This window comes from Sinohyriopsis cumingii, chromosome 15 (genome assembly GCF_028554795.1).
Source record: "Sinohyriopsis cumingii isolate HCF-2022 chromosome 15, ASM2855479v2, whole genome shotgun sequence".
NCBI lineage: Eukaryota > Metazoa > Mollusca > Bivalvia > Unionida > Unionidae > Sinohyriopsis > Sinohyriopsis cumingii.
Genome location: NC_142975.1, coordinates 111234136 through 111256337, shown reverse-complemented (window position 1 = coordinate 111256337; position 22202 = coordinate 111234136). Strand labels below are relative to the sequence as shown.

Below are 22202 nucleotides of genomic sequence, written 5' to 3'. Positions count from 1 at the left end.
TATTTTAGGTTTAATGCATACATTTGCAGGTTCTTCGTTCTTCCCTCAAGTTTTCAAAATAGCATTTATTTTGCTCCCTTCAGTTATTCATGTACACTTTTGTCATTATTTATATTGTACACATGTTGACAAAGTTGGCAGCCAGTTCCTGTGTTATTAAACAAAATTTAAAAAGACTGAGACTAGCGAATTTTTAAAATGTTTTATTAATAATGGCCATGGTACCAAATGAACAATTGAAAAATTTACAATGTGGAATTCCTGTGTCTTTTAGAAATTATAAATATGCTCAATAGCACTGAATATATAAAATTAATAAAATAGACGGGACGAATCAAAGCTTAAACCATAAATTTAGATAGGAGGAAAAGTGTCTGATAAACATTTAAAAAAATAGATAAATTCAGTAAAATATAAATTTTGTAAAATATATGGGATCAATCAGACCTTAAACTGTACATATAACTTTGTAATTTTTTGGCTAAGTGATGAAGTTCTTAATCATATTCTCTTTCCATAACTGTTATTTGCGATAATTATTAAATCAAATATGGAGATGGAAAGGGGGTTAAGTCATGCCAACATGTTGCATGAGGGGTCACCAGTTTTGGATAAAAACGGGCTCTCATCAAGTCCATTGACTTGAACAAAAACAAACAACATCCCTCATGAACTGCTGGCTACAACCTTAATTAGTATTTAATTTTATGTTAGAAAGTCTAAACTTTAACCTCCATAAACTAAAATTTATATTTCAAAAATGTGGCGTTTTAGATGGGGGTGGAAAAACTAATTTTATTTTTCTTCTTAATTCTCAGATTGCTTAAAGAGATTTCAAAACAAAAACTAAAACAGTCTTGCAAAGGAAATTAATAACCAAGATATGTAAGTTAAATTTAGAAATTATTTGCACAGGAAAGCGTCGTTTTCTCAGATGAACGAACATCTGAAAAAGAAAGAATACCATTACGAAATAATTTTCATTCAATAGCATGCAAAATGAGAAATACCTACTTACAAAGGCAAATTCAATATTCAGTGATAGCAAAAATATGAAAAGAATATTACAATTTAGAAGATGACAAAATGTATGCAGTATGAAACATTTAGAATAAATTTGCTAAAATATTCATGCACTTCAAAGGTTACTAACACATTTTGCTTTAACATAACAGAGACTTGACTTATGTTAGAACTAAAATTGCTTCAATGAAATGTCATTGTTTGAAGAAAAAAATTCCCACTTTTTGAAATTCTTTTACCAGTAAGCAAGGTTTAGATTTATCTTTGAAATTAAGACCATACTACTTGTTTAATTCTTAAAGATGACAGATGCATTATGATGATCCTACAAACTTAAAAGGCTTATCTATCATTTGACATTGTGCTTCTTTAATTTTTTTTGTTCCCCGTGTGGTAACCAAATATCTGGAATATCTTGCAAAGTTTGGTGGAAAAAACAGGTTTGCTCAGAACAAAAGTTTTCCAAAACATAAATGGGCCTAAGTATGCAATTACCACATAATCCTACAAGCGAATTAAAATAAACAAATAATAAATGAATGAATTCTCGCATAACTTTAAATATGTACTTGTATACCATTCGTTTGTGCTTGGTATTGTAAAAATAATGGCATCTGTTATTGACATCCCATGAAGCGTTTGAGTAAGATTGCACAAAATCCTCCACAGAGACAAATGAAACTTAGAAGGTGCTTTTTGTGTTTTTATGTTGATGACGTGATTAGATTTGAGGAAAAGACATCTCAATTTATGTTTTTAAATTTCTGATTTTGATTTAGTTTAATACGGTATTTCATGGAACACGAATAGTGCTGAGGCAATTTTAAACTGATTCTTGTCCAAGGACACGCCGCAATGAATCCAAACTCGTTGAACTCTAATCTTTTGACATGATTTTGCAAAAGTTATATAAGGCAGACAGATGAAATTTGATTTTTTCTTGTATTTCCATATACTTGACTTGATTACAGATCATGCTATTACAGCAACTGTATATTTTATAAAGATATTTTTCAAACTTTGTGACAAACTCTATTGTTAGCATGATTACAGCAATTGTATATTTTATAAACATATTTTACAAACTTTTTGACAAACTTTATTGTTAGCATGATTACATCAATTGTATATTTTATAAACATATTTTTCAAACTTTGTGACAAACTTTATTGTTAGCATGATGACAGCAATTGTATATTTTTTAAACTTTGTGACAAACTTTATTGTTAGCATGCTAACAGCAATTGTATATTTTTCAAACTTTGTGACAAACTTTATTGTTAGCATGATTACAGCAATTGTATATTTTTCAAACTTTTTGTCAAACTTTATTGTTAGCATGATTACATCAATTGTATATTTTATAAACATATTTTACAAACTTTGTGACAAACTTTATTGTTAGCATGATTAGTTCACACTGCTTGAGCAAAAAAAAATAAAATTTAAAAACATTCTTTTTATTCACGTCTAGAAAAACCCAATATTTTTTCATGCCATTATATACAGTTTTAATTTTTTTATATATACGTTTATTAGACTTTAAACAAATGAAATATGGTAGGATATGGTACGCATGTTTGTTAACACGTTTAGATGACCTGAGTGCATTTTCATATCATTATAGAAAGTTTCTGATGTTCATCAAGTTTTGGATTTTCGGCACAAATTTCGACTGCAGTGATTACATATATATTCTAATAATACAAAAGTAATCGCCAAGTATCCTTTCCAGAGATGAAACAGTACTATCGTATTCTTTGAAAACTTACAACAGGCACAGTTCTGAATTAGAAATCAAAGAATCCTCTTATCTCAAGCTAAAATAAGTAGTTGTAATGTTTAAGGAAAACCATTATTCAAACCCTTGCTGCAGGAAAATTAACGCCAGACGACCAGCCACACATAATCTGTTAAAAGGTAAGTGTGCGTTCCATCAAACATCACCTTAGTAAATGTAAATATTTCAATCGGGGTGGGATTATTGTGAATGAATGGCCTCTCACTGAAATATGTTTTGTGCGTATTCGACTCTTTATCTTTGTAATTCTCATCATTATTCAAGAATTTTGGGAATAAAATGTTCCGTTGTTGCCCATTTATGGCTTCATTTAATTTCTATCGTCCCATGCTTATAGCTTAATATCACATTCAGTCCTAATTGATATAATGTGTATTACCCAAAACAGTAACAAGCTTATCTCCCTTAGATATTGCTCCCACTAATGCAGAAGACATTTTCGAGAGGAAATCACAATGATTTCTTAGGTAACATTTAAGATCTTGAAATAAATTCTTCATTGACATAATAACAAAAAGAAATCACGACGATTTCTTATGTGACATTTCAGATCTTGAAATAAATTCTCCATTGACATAACAAAAGGAAATTTAGAAGAAATAGCTTCCAGGTTATTTAGAGCTGGACTATAATGAATATTACAGTATTATACTTTTAGAAAGAGGTGGACTATAATGAGTATTACAGTATTATACTTTTAGAAAGAGCTGGACTATAACGAGTATTACAGTATTAGATTTTTAGAAAGAGCTTGACTATAACGAGTATTACAGTATTATACTTTTAGAAAAGAGCTGGACTGTAATGAGTATTACAGTATTATACTTTTAGAAAGAGCTGGACTAAAATGAGTATTACAGTATTAGACTTTTAGAAAGAGCTGGACTATAATGAGTACTATAGTATTAGACTTTTAGAAAACAGCTGCACTAAAATATTACAGTATTAGACTTTTAGAAAAGAGCTGGACTATACTAAGTATTACAGTATTAGATTTTTAGAAAAGAGCTGGACTATAATGAATATTGAAGTATTAGACTTTTAGAAAGAGCTGGACTATAATAAGTATTACAGTATTAGACTTTTAGAAAGAGCTGGACTATAACGAGTATTACAGTATTAGACTCTTAGAAAGAGCTGGACTATAACAAGTATTACAGTATTAGACTTTTAGAAAGAGCTGAACTATAACGAGTATTACAGTATTATACTTTTAGAAAAGAGATGGACTATAATGAGTATTACAGTATTATACTTTTAGAAAAGAGATGGACTATAATGAGTATTACAGTATTAGACTTTTAGAAAGAGCTGGACGAAAATGAGTATTACAGTATTAGACTTTTAGAAAGAGCTGGACTATAACAAGTATTACAGTATTAGACTTTTAGAAAGAGCTGGACTATAACGAGTATTACAGTATTAGACTCTTAGAAAGAGCTGGACTATAACAAGTATTACAGTATTAGACTTTTAGAAAGAGCTGGACTATAACGAGTATTACAGTATTATACTTTTAGAAAAGAGATGGACTATAATGAGTATTACAGTATTATACTTTTAGAAAAGAGATGGACTATAATGAGTATTTCAGTATTAGACTTTTAGAAAGAGCTGGATTATAACGAGTATTACATTATTATTCTTTAAGAAAGAGTTGGACTATAACGAGTATTACAGTATTAGACTCTTAGAAGGAGCTGGACTATAATGAGTATTACAGTATTAGACTTTTAGAAAAGAGCTGGACTATATTGAGTATTGAAGTATTAGACTTTTAGAAAGCGCTGGACTATAATGAGTATTACAGTATTAGACTTTTAGAAAGAGCTGGACTATAACGAGTATAACAGTATTAGACTTTTAGAAAGAGTTGGACTATAACGAGTATTACAGTATTAGACTTTTAGAAAGAGCTGGACTATAACGAGTATTACAGTATTAGACTTTTAGAAAGAGCTGGACTATAACGAGTATTACAGTATTAGACTTTTAGAAAAACCTGGACTATAACGAGTATTACAGTTTTATACTTTTAGAAAGAGCTGGACTATAACGAGTATAACAGTATTAGACTTTTAGAAAGAGCTGGACTATAACGAGTATTACAGTATTAGACTTTTAGAAAAACCTGGACTATTATGAATATTACCGTATTAGACTTTTAGAAAGAGCTGGTCTATTATGAATATTACCATATTAGACTTTTAGAAAGAGCTCGACTATAGCGAGTATTACAGTATTAGACTTTTAGAGAGAGCTGGACTATAATGGGTATTACAGTATTAGACTTTTAAAAAGAGCTGGACTATAACGAGTATTACAGTATTAGACTTTTAGAAAGACCAGGACTATTATGAATATTACCGTATTAGACTTTTAGAAAGAGCTGGTCTATTATGAATATTACCATATTAGACTTTTAGAAAGAGCTCGACTATAACGAGTATTACAGTATTAGACTTTTAGAAAGAGCTGGACTATAACGGGTATTACAGTATTAGACTTTTAGAAAGGACTGGAACTATTATGAATATTACCGTATTAGACTTTTAGAAAGAGCTGGTCTATTATGAATATTACCGTATTAGACTTTTCGAAAGAGCTGGACTATAATGAGTATTACAGTATTAGAATTTTTAAAAAGAGCTGGACTATAATGAATATTACCGTATTAGACTTTTAAAAAGAGCTGGACTATAATGAGTATTAACAGTATTAGAATTTTTAGAAAGAGCTGGTGTATTATGAATATTGCCGTATTAGACTTTTCGAAAGAGCTGGACTATAATGAGTATTACAGTATGAGACGTTTTGAAAGAGCTGGACTATATTGAGTATTACAGTATGAGACGTTTTGAAAGAGCTGGACTATATTGAGTATTACAGTTTTAGACTTTTAGAAAAAGCTGGTCGATAATGAGTATTACATTATTAGATTTTTAGAAAAGAGCTGGACTGTTAGAAGTATTACAGTATTAGACTTTTAGAAAACAAAAAACAACTCAAGATTTAATACTATCGCTGCCCTCTATCATACAATAATATCAATATTTGATTTTCTGCCAATTAAAATACTTCCATCATTGCTACATCAATACATATGTTTCATTATCTGCCAATGGAAAAACTCTAAAACTAAATTCAAAGTAAATCTATTAAATATAAGATTCATTCACTAACCTTTTAAGTTTTGATGGGAGGGGGTAAGAGATGCTTAAATGTCCACTGTGGCCATTCCATCATTCCTCTCCTTGAGAGCTGCCTCATCTACAAATAGAAGAAACTCATTATAATCTATTAAACTTGATCGTGCTGCAATCTAATAATTCATGGATACTTTCATACATAATTCCTGAGGAATGTTTTCATAGAGATGGTCTCGTGAATCCGGTTCCAGTTTGTCAATGTAAAAACAAAATGTATATATATATAACTTATAAATAAAAAAATTAAAATATTTTTTGGAGGAAATGTCACAAATTATTCTTACTAATCTTTTGTATGGGAGTTCTAGCTTAGAAAACGATCTTAAATAGACTCAATTTTAAACCTGTAAAAAAAACAATTTGAATTTATATCAAGACATATTCTACTTACTAATGTCATCAGAGGCAGCTCCTTGAGCCATCAACTCTTCTACGATTCCGTCACTTTCAATTTGTCCCTGTGCCTTTATTTTCTTATTTCATATTCCACAAACTCTTCAACTACCGGTGCCAAAATGTTTTCCTGTTAAATAATGTTGACACTTGAAAATTTGGAAAATTGTTTCAACACTTTAAGATTGTAGAGCATATGAAATTTAATACAATATGAAATTGTTTTATTACTGTTTATTTACAAAATTCAACTTTAAGATTAATATGTTGGTAAATTATATTAAAAACCTTTCTCTATGACAAACCTACGTATTAGGATTGCTACAACCAAGTGTTAAATAAATATATATTAAGCAGTCATCAGTCTTTGGAGCCTCGCTTTCATTTCTTCTCATTTTCTATTTTAGCTTAGTGGCTGCTCAACATTTGAACCATGTAACTACTCACGATTGAGGGCCTCTGGTGTCCTACTCTCCCTGTCTGCGCCCTCGGGAGGTACTGAAGTGGATGAAATCACTGTTTGGTAAATAAACGTTGCATCTGCTTTCTCAGACGCAGCTGTTAAGAAAACGTATTATTTAAATTTTGTGACCCTGCGTTATGCCCAGACCAACTTAAAACAAATATTAGTCTACCTAAAATTATATGTTTCAATCCACATTCAGTACAAATTTGATACTTCAAACACCAATGAAAGAATTATTAAATCCCGGTTTAAAGCATTTCTTGTGTACACCTGAAAACAACCGAAAACGCTATTCAAAAGAGCACAAAATTACTATGCAAGTTCAGATAGAGAAAAGCTGTGTTTAGGCAGCAGGAAAATGTGGAGGTAAAAGGTCAGAAGCAGAACTTCGATTGCATATTAACCTTTAGTTGCTATTATTTGGACACCGATTATTCATATTGCTAGGATTCCATTGATTACTGTCATATCCCATATTACCTTTACTACCCAATCATTCAGACAAAATCTATGTCTCCTGATGGATCTGGAAAATCTACATTTTACCTTACTGCCTCAAGGTGTGTAGTATCCACAAATGCAAAATATGTATAACTTATTTTTATAAATGACATAAAATATGTCTGAACCACAGAAATGTGTGAATGTTTAAATTTGTTTTAAGATTCATGTTCGAATTTTCCAATTGTTGCACACGGTTTAAAGGTTGAAGGCAGGTTATTGTCCCGATTATCTTTACTGTGAATACCTTTTATGAAAAAAGAAATGTGTATATGAAAAAGATGGTATTTATAACATTTAATTTTTTTATGTTAATGAAGACGATTGATAGTGTTTGAGAAAATGCACTTCTAGGTCTTGGTAAGGAAGTGTAAAGAAGATAGCTTGATCTGTTGGTCATGTCTAAATATTAAAGGAAAATTGCATTAAAAAAATGCTAATAACTATGCTCGTGCAAGGAAACACACACACACACACACACACACACTTGGTGTGTTTGATGCTGTTTCCAGTATGTTTCCTAAGTACATGAAAGCAGTGATTTTCATTTGCTATCTGATTCTGACAGCACGTTTTTCTTACACTAATCAATCATAAATGCCAATCCGAGTACACTTCTGTCTTGATCCACAACACCCAATTAAAATAAATCTCAATCGGTCCTACAAGTAGTTAATATTTCTCGCTCTCGTATTACTCTTTGTAATGTATAGAACTAATATGGATTAAGTACATGTATCTCAAGCTTTAAGAATTTTGGTTCAATTGTTTTTTCGACATTAAAACGTTATAATTGTGTGTTGACAAGCTTGCGGTCTATTTTCGTAACAAACTCTTCACCCAAATTTTGATTATCACTTAATTTCGTCTTGCAATCGCCGATAATTGATTCCTTATTTCTCCCTCGTATTCACACATGGGTCTGAATTTGATAGTTAAAATCAATACTGAAAGAATTTTATAGATCTACGTAATTAGGAGATTTTTTTTAAAAAGGTACCGTTTGTTTTTAAATGTTGTAGGTATGACAAACATAATATTGATCAACAGCAGGTCATGGCAGTTTATAGTGATGTCTCGCACTGGGGCATCATGCGGCAGACATGTAGCATGATGTCCGACCCAGTCACAATATCCTGACACCAGGCCGACCAGTCCTAACACTAACCTCTTAATGCTGAACACCCAACGAGCTGTTAGTACCGTTTTTGTAAGTCTTTGGTATGACTCGGTCGGGGATCGAACCCACGACATCCCGCATCCGAGGCGGACGCTATAATCACTCAGCCACCGGAGCGGTCCTATTCAGGTGGAAACCTAACGATAAAATTTAACATTTAAAATGTACTTTTTTGGGAGGGAGAGGAAGAAGAAATAAATGGGTATTAATATAGAACTACCGGTCTAAATAGCATACATAATGGCTAATACACTTCTGAACTAGATAAAGAATGTAGTTCCAAAGTGATATTCCCACTACAGTGTTAAAAGTGCTATCGCCACCGACAATATTATTTATCTCCCAGTGATAACTTTCAGTATTTCATTATGATATTTATAGATATATCAAAACTTTCGGATCTTCAATAAAAATCTTGTTTGATTCGTAAGTTGTGAAATGAAAGATAGCAGGTAAGCAACACGTGGTGTTTTACAAAAAAATATATTATTTCGACTGTTAAAGAAATCTTAATAAATTGAAAACAAACCCGGAAGAATATTGAAAATATTTTGTACCTTTCTTACTAAAATATCTTTAGAAGTCAAAGTCGAAAGTTAGATTTCTTAACATAATTAGACTGCTTGCATAATGTAAATGATAACGTATAAATATAGCTGATATATTATTTTATAATTGTAAGACTTGTCTTTGTTTATGTGGTTGCGTACAAAATTTATATTGCAAGCTATTTCAATTAGAACATAGGTCTAAAATTTCTAAATAATTTTCTTTTGCCTCATCTAACCAATACATACTGCAATATACGACACTCTTGCCATCCAATCCTGCCCCAACCACCCCCACTCCTTCAAAGACCCATTTTAAGAACGAGTCTACTTTTGCCTTCGGGCCTTTCATTGGTCTGGATTCACTTTATTTGGTTTCTTGTAAATGATCATGCTATATGTCATTTTCTATTAAATGACTTTTAAGATAATGCAACCACAAGAATGTTATTTTTTTTTCTTACAATTCTCATGGTAATCACGTCATCGCCCATGGATAATCCCGTGATGTTACTTTGTATGGTGTGAACTTTTGCGATTACATTTCAACATGTATTGCGTCTATCCAATGAAACGCAATAGTAATACAAACATTTATATTTAAAACATTGTTATACCTACCGATTTTCGAAATCCCTGAAAGCAACCTCCAAAGCAGTCCATTTTCAGCCACATTTTGGCTGTATTAGGTATCTACCGTTCCTATGTAACAAACGTGATTGTACCGAAGGAGTGAATTATGGGAACGCGATTTTTCCAAACTAACATGGCTTTTAAAGTGTTGGTATAAAGCAATTTGATATACCAATACTATTGGTATATCAAATTGTGATCCGCTCATGCCACAATAATAGCCATACATAAACATTCTTGGAAATGTGTGCTGTTAGGTTAATTCCTATAGATTAATGATGAATTTCCACACATTAATCATAAGTGAGGTATAAAAATAACGATAAAAAGTATTAATAATCCCCGTTTTCTAAATTAATTTACATGGTACACAATTTAATCTCAATCACTTCTTTTTCCGTTTTCCCTTCCCCTCTCATGCACAAGGGACAAGATATGCAGAAATCTGGAGTGAGAGAGAAAAATAAATTGGGCTGGATAATATAAAAAAAACCTGAAACTGAAACTGCACCAAGTAACCTACAATATCGTTCTTCATAACGGCATGTTTACACTTCCCTTGAGACCTATCTAAAATGTATATAAAATCAATGATACAAAGTTGCAATTTCCGGTCGACACAGCAAGGTAAATGTCTTGGTTACGGGGCACACATATGTAATGTATTTAAGGTTTTGTTGATGTTGTTGTTTCCTAAATCTATTATAAGGTTCTAAAAATCGATTACTATTAATTAAATATGAAAATATCCAGAGGCCGCTCCCCCCCCCCCCCGTCCGTCTGTCTGTATCTCTGTTGACCATCATATCAAGATAATGGCAAAATTCATGAAAAGACGAGAATAGAGGATTTTCGCTTATGTAATACCACAACATGTCTGGACCTATGAAGAATGATGGTAAATGTTAAGTCAAGCCGACCAAAGGAAGTGTGAGAGAGAGAGAGAGAGAGAGAGAGAGAGAGAGAGAGAACAAATTTATGTCGGTAGTAATGTTAATTAAAGCAGAACAATGACTTAGATCAACTTTAAATATATTAAAATATTTTAATTACCTCTTGTTGGTTCGTCGTTTCACTTAGATTCTATTCCACGCTAATTTCCTTGCGCCGGTACGTCAATGCATTGATGAGCGTTCAATATTCAAGAAGCTGTGTATCTAGGCCTAGTGGTCTACTTTCTTCATTAAAACCATCTTTCATATATAAATCATAAGTGTAACTTATATTGATTTAATCAATGTGAATAAAAATAGAAACTAAAAAATGGAAACAGTCAATTTATCAACATAAAAAGGTGATCGTGAATAGGCACAGAAAAACAGAACTACATTTTGTAGCGGACACACTCGGCAGGGAGTTGAGTTCATTTACCCAGTCAATACGCAGTTGTCTCTCGTCAATCTAACTCCGTTCCAATGGCAAATCTATGTATTTGTATGTGATATAAATAAAATATAAGTATAGCATGTACGCTTTATCTATGATATACCACTCATTGTATAAATATTTCATTAAAAGGAAAACTCGGCAAACCTCTTTTCCTATTAATGAAAACATTATACATCTTGTGTTATATCGTTAATACAGCGTACATCTCTCTCTCTCTCTCTCTCTCTTAATAGTCAGGAAAGTGAAAATGACGAAGCCGGATTACTTTTTATTACTTTTTATTGGTGCACAACTGAAGTAAAGCCAAGTAATATACATTACAAACCAAATTGCAACCATCAACCATACATCAAAGAAAAGGGAATTAAATATTTCCTTTTCAACAATACCCAAAAGGTACATGGTATTTTTAAATAGCTAGGAGAAATATCATTATTTCTCCTGGATATTTAAAAATACCATTTACCTTTTTAAAAAAAACTTGGAAATTCTTTTTCTTGAAAAAAAATCCAACGCTATGCAAAACTCGAAACGGCAAAGTACCCCCTTAACACGCATATGAGAATTGGCACACCTTTCCCTCATTTTCTTATGATCATGTATGATGTTCTCTCCTAGCGCACATTACAATTGTTTTTATGCATGAAAATAAGATAATTATGCTTGTTTGCTTTTGCTTGCTTAATATGCCTTGTGGCAGTATTGTGTTTAATGACCTTAATTATGGGGAAGTTAGAAGTCTCAGAAAATGTTAAGATGTTGCATTATGAGATAGAAACGAAATCATGGATAAATAAATGATTTTTTCCCATCCATTTTGTAATGAAATTAAGTGAAATCATAAACTGGTCCATCCTGTTCAAACTATGAAATTTATTAGTGATGTCTGATGAATAATTTTGGCAAGCTTGATGTTCCTGTCTTTCAGGATAACATTTGTTCATATGTCGAAAATAATGAAGGTGTGATGCAGGGGTGCTATTTATGAATACTGTTATGTGGGGACACAAAACGTGAGACTTATTAAAATAGGCTGGTTTGGTGTTTGTGTCTTAAATGTATGCAACCAATAGTGAAGCGTATAATACTGAAGGTAATTTATGCCACCAGTGAAAAACCAGCCCAGTGGGACATTTGATCAGTTCTGCTATGGAGAAAGAAAAGATGGTTAGGTATGCTGTTATTAGGGGACGTCCATTAATTATGTCAACAATTTTTAGGCAATTTGTTACCCCCCTCCCCCTTGTCAACAACTGTCAAACTTTCAGTGACCCTCCCCCACAATAAAATTGTACCACCACCCCTACAAACTAACAATATTTTATACGGCTGGCTTTTATGGAATTATGGAAATTAAAAGGTCTACAAATAAATTTTAATACATTTTTCTTCTTCTTGTTTAACAGATTTCAAATTGACTATAACAATTTTTACAGCACATGCAAATTGGGGTGGAAGTGGGGGCATTTGCCTGAAATGAACAAGAGTCTGTTATCAAAGTGTACAATATTTGTAAGGCATTAAGGTTACTGCATCTGGTTGAAGAAGTTGTATGCTTGTGTAGGCTACATAATTTATTTTATGTATTATGTTAAAGATGACTGTATAATAGCCAGGCTCTCAAGTTTCCTAGGCTCAATTATCCATCCTTGGATGGATAACTCATGGACTTCAATATACATATATAACATCTATACATATAACATAGATGCTATTTAATAGAAGTCCATGGATAGCTATACTATTTAGATGTCTAAGGCTCAGTGCAGTCTTTGAATATAGTAACAGCCTCCCTTAAAAATCTGTCTACAGTCTACAATCTACATTGAATAAAAACAAAATATGATGATGCAAGACTATGACTTCCTTGGCAAGAACTCAACCGGTTTAGGATTAAACTGGTGGCTGTTGACGGGCGAGCGAGTTTGTGCCATACCAACGCACCGACTAATTTCCTTTTTTTATATTTATTAAATTTATTGTAAAAATAACATTGTTGACGTCAATTTATCTTGAACTCCCCCCTCCCCCATGTCAACAATTGTCAAACTTCTTCAAACCCCCTTCCCCCCATTTTGTTGACATAATTAATGGACGACCCCCTAGATATTTTGTTGTATTTGTTTCGATGGCCATTTCAATATGGAATTGGTACTGAAAATATAACACATGTAACAATGCTCTTTAAAATAATTACAAGTCGAGTTTGCTTTGTTATTCCGGGCTTGAAACAATCAAGACAACTGAGTCATCACGTTATGTAAGCAAGAGCAAAATGATCATAATTAGCTTATTTTCATACTTAACATCAATATGAATGTACCATTTTATTCAGAACATCATACATAATTATATGGGAAAAAATAAAAATAATTGCAAACATTTTTATATTTGCTTTAAGGTGGCGCTATACAGTTTCGCATTTTCCATAGGGTTATGATTTTAAAGAAAAAGAATTTCCCCGGCTTTCCTCACTGGTTATACTGGCTATTTAAAAATGACCTTGTATATCTTAGGTATAACTAAAAGAATCTTTAATTCCCTTTATTTTGATGTATGATTGATGGGTGTACTATGGGTTATAGAGTGTACAGCTTGGCTTTACTTCAAATGTGAACCTTTTTAAAAAAAGTGCTAGCTCTACTTGGTCATTTTCACTTCCTGAACTTCAGAGGTAAATTGTATAAAATAGAGCCGATAACTTTTTTTTACATTTTATATATTTGGTAATTCATTCATTGCACTTTCAGAAGCTGGTATTGTCTAGTCTGGCAAAATTCATTTTTCTTATTTTAATAGCTGCTATGTATAGTGTACTTTAGACTAATTCAGGCTGATTTTTTAACACAAGGGAGCAGTCGTTTCAGTTAGCAGTGTGCTTAAATCATGTAAAATTTCCAAAAGTACGATATCCAAAGAAATATCATCCACATTACATTACTGTAGCATATAGGTATGCCAACATTCTCTCCATTGTGCCTGTTTTAAATGCAACAACTTCACCTTACATACGTCACTCTCTCTAAAGTACATATTAATTGGTGAGCGCCCCAATGCAGAAGTAAATCTTGTGCCTTTGAAAGACTTAATATAACCCACCCCACACATACACAACAGTCAGCTTGGATCTTTTTGTGATGCAGATTTCATTACCGCCTAGTTTGGTGAACCGGAGTTCTAAATTCAATAATGCTGATAAATGGAAACTGTAAAATGTATAATAGCAAAATAATATAAGAGTTGTAGAAACGTGACAGTGCTTATAGCCGATTTAAACAGTGTACATTTACTAAAACATACAATTGGTTGTGGATACTTTATGGCGTTACATATCAGAAGTCACTATGAAATGTCATGTAACAAATGGTGTGAAACAAAATTAAACAAAAGGTATGACGAGCAAACATCTGAGGATATGAGAAAGGTAACAAAGACAAACAAGAATGGTGTTAAATGCAGAGATTACGAAGCTATAAAGGAATTACTAAGACTAATAGAGGCAGAGAAAAATTAAAAGAATACATTTCGTATTATTGATTGACGTATGTATCTTTTTGACAACAAATGGACTTGCACTGAACTATTAATCAGCCACGCACCATACCATCAGCAAGATGTTTTAACACAGCATCAGACTAAAATAAAATTCTTCACTTTTTATATTCCCTTTTCTTGTTAGGGGCCTCTCCAGTGCATCATGGAAACCACTTTTCCATACATTAAGTTTCGGACTCGATAGCATTCTAATAAAATAATCCAGATATTCTAACAATTTCATCTCGTTATAACAATTTACCAATTCGGCCATAACGTCATAAAATTGTGTAGTAATGAAATAACCATACATTTCTCTAGTATTAGTCATATATTTATTTTGTGTCCAACAAAAACATCTGAGACCTAATATCTTTGTGTCCGAGTCATGGATATCAATAACACCAGTGGTTTTTTTTTTATTGATGGTAGATACTCCTGCCAATATCGATTGATTTCTGATTTTGAAAGATAAAGAATCGATTTTGAAATTGAAAAACAGCAGTGATGATTAGAAAAATTAGTGTGAGACAGAATAAGAATAGTCGCTTTGTGCGGAATGGTTAACAAACGAAACGTCAATCAAAGATATGTATTAACCAAACTGTAAAATCATTCAAACGGTAGTAGTTAAGTGGGATACTATACGTACAATGGGAATTAGCATTACGGAGACCCCTGGGACAATATACGTACAATGGAAATTTAACATGGCGAAAAATCGTGGGTCAATATACGTACAAGGGGATTTAACATGCAGAAAAATCGTGGGACAATATACGTACAATGGAAATTTAACATGGAGAAAAACGCTGGGCCACTTTAGGGACAATGGGAATTTAACATAGAGTTTGGGTCTGTCTAGGGACAAGGGAAATTAACATGGGGAATAGAGTTTGGGCTTTTGGGATTTTTTTTTTTTATTTTTAAAAAGTTTTTTTAAATTTAAATTTAAATTTAAATTTAAAAAAAAGGGGTAGGCAATGGAAAGGCTATCTCTTTTCGAGAAATATGGCTGGCCCTGAAAAGGGCCTTTGGGTTTATGTTAATGTATTCATTAACATAAATAGTACCGCATTGGTCTTCTTCTTGTCCTTTGGCTACGTCTCACTGTTGGTCCGTAAATCAGCACTCTTTTCAGGCATCCTTGTCTTTCTACGTAGATCCTACGTATCCACAGGCTGGTGTTTGTCCTGTGGACAACGGCCCACTTGGATCGGACATACATGGGTATGTCCGTCCGGAACATCATGGAAGACATAAGCGTAGAAGATTGCACATCGGTCCACATCTTGAAGCGACGAGAACAGGTGAATCAATGCACTGAACTGCGCTTATTTATAGGTAGAGGCAGGATTGAAACGGATTGAGTTCATTCACCAATCCAAACACGCGTTACAAAATTCAGTCAGCCCGCATCCAATCCGAAGAGAGTAGTCTGTGACGTCAGTTGGTCTATATAGATTCGCTAGCGCTTGTGTGCAGTCAATCTATGCGACAGTGATTCAACATGACGGAAACTCAAAAAACGATCCATTGGGCTGCACCAGCAGGGGAGACTGCCCAAGGGAACACGGACTTACTTTCAGAAGAGGTACACTGGGATTTTGTGGATTTTCTTACCTCGCAAGAATTTGTTCCGGAACTTTCGTTACCTTCTTCATTACCGCAAGTGGAGAATTTTAGACAGAGACAGAAAGAAGAATTGGAGAAATTTATGCAACGACAAAAGGAAGCGGAACAAGCTTTTCTCCTACAGCAACAGCAACAGCAACAAGAAGAGGTAAGAAAAAAACAACAGCAACAACAGCAAGAAGAAGTAGCAGCAAAGAAACAAGAGGGTGAAAATCAAACGGCTACGGTCCTGTTGGACATTTTAGCGGAGTTAAGAAGTCTGAAACAAATGTATCAGACTTCTTTATCACGACCGAAGAGAATACGACCTTCCCGAGCTAAACACGCCAACCCTGTGACTAAGCCTGTCGTACCACCCTTATTGATTTCAACCCAATCATCAGAAGTAGGCCTTGGCCGTGGCAAAGGCTTAAGGTAGTTAAAGTTGATTGGTTAAACTCACTCCTACACCATAAAGAAAAAAGGCCCTTTTCAGGGCCACCCACATTTCTCGAAAAGAAATACAATTTCAATTTGCCAATAACTCAAAAATAAACCCACCCATTTTACCCTTATAGTACGTGTCTGTGTATGAGTGCGTGAGTGTAGTTTCTTATTTTAAAATCAAAACTCAAAGACACTTACCTTATATCATTCATGTATTCTTTTATCCATTTTTTTACAATCCAATTCACAATTCACCACAGAACACTTTAAAAAGTTCGTACACTTCTTCTTTTTCATTATTTAGTCTCTCTGTCTTTTGAATTTCTTCACCGTTTTTTCCTCATTTTCTTCCCTTCTTCTTTTCTTCTCCTGTTTCTTTGCCTCTTTTAAACAGAATTGTCTTCTTTCTTCCTCTTCTTCCTCTGAAGAATCTCTCTCTTCTTCCGAAGAATCCCACTCTTCTTTTGAAGAATCCTTCTTTTCTTCTGACTCCTCTTGTTTCTTTTTGGGGCAATCTGGAGACCAATGTCCTTTTTCTTTACAATAATAACAGGTATCTTGACTTTTGTCTTTTTTAGCCCCTGTTTTTGTTCTTTTTTGACGGTCTGGACACTCTGAAGACCAATGCCCTTTCTTCTGACAGATATAGCAAGTATCTTGACTTTTATCTCGAAAGGAAGGAGAGTAGTCTGTCGGCTGGTCTGAAGAGAATTTTCTAATGACCCCTCGCAAAGCTCTGACGAAACGTTCCATCTGGGTAGTCTCTTCCATCGTTCTGCTCAGCTTGAGAGTGAAATGAATAGTGAAAGGACAAGACACACACCCTTTTTATATACGCTGGTTTGCCAAGACTATAAATTAGTCTATGGTGTTTAAACTTGAGTCATTTGACGTTTTGCACTCAAGATGAAACGATCCCATTCATTCGAGAAGAAAGAAGAAGAAGAAAGTAAGAGGCAGAAACGTGATCTATCGCCTCGTACCAGGGCTGAAATCTTGGCACAGATTCATGCCAGTGATTTTGAAGAGGACATGAGTTAACCAGAATTTGAAACCTCTAAACCAAGTTCGTCACCCTTAGTCAACCCTGAAAAATACTATTCCATTCGAGAGACGGAAAAGAGCTCCTCTAGAAAATTTAGAACCACGGCTTACACCTACACGGTGAAGTTTAAAGATTTCAAGGCCGACGTACCCTTGAAGAAAGCAGAAGGGTTCATCACCGAGATGTGGGATTCTTTGCTCACCGCACTCAAGCGACAATGTCAACCCAAAGAAGACGATCGCTTGACACTATCCATAGATCACGACGGTTTGAAATCCCCTGTTTGGATCGAGTTTAGCAGACCTGCAGAACTAACCCCTTCCAAAATCATGGACAAGATTCAACACGTACAACAATCTAATGACCAGTTTGACATCACCGATGGTAAAGCCACACTGAAAATGGCCCACGTCTCTCTTCCTCAAGGGACAGGACGCAAAAAGATGTTATTAGTGAACGAGCTTCGCAGCATTAAGCGTAGTCTTGTCCAAATTCACAATCCTCATGACCAGATGTGTTTAGCCCGTGCCATCGTGGTGGGACGAACCTATGCCAACAAGAACGACACGACAGAATGGAAAAGAACCTGGAACACTATTCAACGATCCGATCGAGCCAAACAACGAAACGAAGCAGAACTCCTGTTGCAACAAGCTGGCCTGTCCAAAGACACACCCTGTGGCATTCCTGAGATGCAAAAATTGCAAGATGCCCTAGCTCCACGCTACACCTTGAAAGTGCACCCTCAAGAAATGCGCGGGTCTCTGTTGTTTCGAGGCCAGGATTTTAAGGACGGAAAATACATTCATGTTTATCATCACGATGACCATTTCGATACCATTACCAGTATCACCGGATTCCTGGGATACGGTTATTATTGTGAGAAATGTGATTATGGTTATAACAATCGAGAGCAACACAAGCATTGTGGATTGAAATGCCCAGGATGTTTGGCCTCTCCACCCTGTCTGAGCGAAGAACCAGTGCCTTGTTCGACTTGTCTGCGTACGTTTGTCAGCCCTGCCTGTTACCAGCAACATTTGAAAACACAAGGTTCACAGAAGAAATGTGCTTGTCAACTCCTGAGATTGTGCCCTACGTGTGGACACGGCATACTTACCAACAATGCCAAGGCACACGTATGTCGAGGAAAGAAAAAATGTCACATTTGTCACCACATCGTGGACTTGGAACACGAATGTTACGTGCAAAAAAACCAACCTCCACCAGAGAAAGAGGACGGTCACAAGAAGAAAGGCAATTTCATCTTTTTCGATTTCGAATGCATGCAAGAGACTGGCATTCACATCCCTAATTTCTGCGTGGCTCATCGAGCGTGCGAGAAGTGCATTCAAGAACCTATCTTCAGTCATTGCCCTTACTGCAGCAAGATTCCTGGAGGACGTGAAAAAATCTTTCGGGGACCAAACACGTTAGCCGATTTTGCCCAATGGGTCTTAGACCCCATCGACAAGACGTGGAGCCAAGAGGACATCGAACGTTACGGAGATTGTCATCGTCATGCCACGGTGATGGCTCACAATTTCTCCGGATACGATGGACAGTTTCTTTTGAGGTACTATACGGAACATGGCACCGAACGTCCTAAAGTGATTTTGAACGGAGCTAAAATCATTTTCATGCAAGTGGGACAAGTACAGTTTAAAGATTCGATGAGTTACTTGGCCATGCCTTTGAGCCGAATGCCTAAAACGTTTGGAATGACAGAAATGGCTAAAGGGTACTTTCCACACTTTTTCAATACGGAAGCCAATCAACATGCTGAGGCTCACTATTACGACCCCGACAACATGCGTACCGAACAACGAGAAGCTTTCTACGCTTGGCACCAAGCTCACGCCTCGGACCCTTTCGACTTTCAGGAAGAAATGTTAAAGTATTGTCGTTCCGACGTGGACATTTTACGGCGTTGCTGTGGAAAATTTCGAGAACTGTTCATGGAACACGGAGGGGTCGATCCTTTGAAAGAAGCTTGCACCATTGCCAAAGCGTGTTCCTTAGTGTACCGCCAACGATTCATGCCTGAAAACACCGTGGCTGTCATCAGTCCTCAAACGACCCTCTATGTCAAGCGTCAATACTCGGTCAAAGCCCTACGTTGGTTACATTACTTGTGCGACAAGGAAGACAAATGGATTCAGCATGCCCGCAACGGAGGAGGCGAAAAGACCATCGGAACGTATTCGGTAGATGGCTGGGACTTAGAAAACCCCAAGATCGTGTACGAGTTTAACGGTTGCTTATTTCACGGATGTCCCGTCTATTACCCTGACCGTGACACTAAAAATCAGTTTTTGCAACGAACCATGGAAGACTTGTACCAGGACACTTGTCAGCGACGCCTAAAGTTAGAACAGCAAGGATACCAAGTGGTGGAAATGTGGGAACACGAGTATGATCACCGTTTGAAAACCGATCCCGAGTTTAAACGCCTCGTGGAAAGTTACCAGTTCATGGACCCGCTGAACCCGAGGGATAGTTTGTACGGAGGAAGGACCAATGCCACCTGTTTGCTGTACCAAGCCGACGAAGAGAAAGGAGAAGAAATCAAATACTTGGACGTGTGTTCGCTGTATCCCTACGTGTGCAAATATTGTCGCTTTCCTGTAGGGCACCCGCAATTGTTCACGGAACACAACGACCTGAAAAACATTCGACAATACGAAGGCTTGATCAAGTGTAAAGTTTTGCCTCCCACGAACCTATACCATCCCGTCTTACCTCACCATTGTCAAGGCAAACTGATGTTTCCATTGTGCCGTACTTGTGCCGAAACGTGCAACCAGGACCAACCTTGCCATCAGAGCCAGGAAGAACGTGCCTTGACGGGAACCTGGGTCAGCGTGGAATTGTTCAAAGCTCTGGACATGGGATACCAACTGTTAGAAGTGTACGAAATTTGCCACTTTCCCAAGACACAACAGTACCACAAGGGTGACCCTACTCAGAAAGGCATTTTCGCCGACTACGTGGATGCCTTTTTGAAACTGAAACAAGAAGCCAGCGGCTATCCTTCCTGGTGTCACACTCCCGAAGACCAAATACAATTCAAAGAGAAATACTACGCACAAGAAGGCATCTCTTTAGACCACATCGAAAAAAACGAAGGCAGGCGATCGTTTGCCAAAGTGATGTTAAATTGCTTGTGGGGAAAAATGGCACAACGACCGTGTTTACCCAAGACGGAATATTTGACAGAACCTTCCCGCTACTTCCAGATGATTCACGACAAAACCAAATACATGAAACACGTGGACGTCGTTCGAGAGGATTTGATCTTGGTCAATTACGAAGAAGATCTGGACTTTGTACAAGACGACCCTTTTGGAAATGTCATCATTGCGGCTTACGTGACAGCTCATGCTCGCTTAAAATTGTACGAAGCTTTAGAACTGTTAGAAGAACGCGTCCTGTACTTTGACACGGACAGTTGCATTTACATCCATCACCCGATTCAACAGCACCCTGACATCGAAGGAGACCGTTTAGGAGCCTGGACAGACGAGCATCCCGACGACAAGATTCTAAGTTTCGTCAGTGGTGGTCCCAAAAATTACGGCTACGAATACCGGGACAAACAAGGAGAAGTGCACACGACGTGCAAAGTGAAAGGACTGACTCTGAATCATCGTACCAGTCGAGTGGTCAACTTTGGGGTATTGAAAGAAGCCTTGCAATCGGGAGAGGATGGAAACTTTAAAGTGACCACCTATCAACCGAACAAGATTGTACGTTTACCCACTCACCACATCGTCAGTCGACCCTTGGAAAAAGTCTATCAAATTGTATACCAGAAGCGAGTGCGACTTCCCAATCACTTCACCTTACCGTACGGTCACGTCGGTATTGGACTGTATATGAAAAGGAACCCTAGGCAAGATCGATAGTTCATTGTTCATTGAAGTAACTTACCATGTCGTTCACGAAGAAGAAACCAGATTGGTTAGGAGTCAAATGTTGGACATCACCGAGACCAGGGTTTTGAGGCTTGGACACAAAAGGTGGCCCAGTATGCACGAGAGTTATTCAAGGAAAAAAAGTTACTTTTCAACCTGTGTTAGTGACGGTGCCAGAAGAACCCGTCACCCAGGACAGGACTGTCGTGGACAGGCCTGAAAGACCCTTTCGGGAGGACACTTGTGTGACCTTACCCCTACTATAGAACTGGTTAGAACTTTACCCAAAACATGTTGTACAGACACTTGTGTTTATTCCACGTTCATGGTTATCATGTGCCTTTTATTCTTGTACTTAAGCCTTTGGCTTTTATGCATTTTCGTCTTTCGTATTCATGTTTGAAACATTCAATAAACGTGTTCTGAAAAAGTATATAAGCTCTTGTCTTGTTTGTTTTTTGTGTCACAAGTGACATTTCTCACACCATGGCTACCTCTGCTG

At 35.8% G+C, this 22202-nt stretch overlaps 1 long non-coding RNA gene across 1 annotated transcript; it reads right to left on the bottom strand.

The window, feature by feature from the left end:
- Positions 1-220: 220 nt before the first annotated feature.
- Positions 221-10917, bottom strand: LOC149782484 (uncharacterized). The gene is made up of 5 exons (XR_016414601.1): positions 10808-10917; positions 6874-6984; positions 6425-6556; positions 6008-6094; positions 221-946 (listed from the first exon to the last, which is right to left on the bottom strand). It is a non-coding gene; the product is annotated as an uncharacterized LOC149782484 (long non-coding RNA).
- Positions 10918-22202: the final 11285 nt, after the last annotated feature.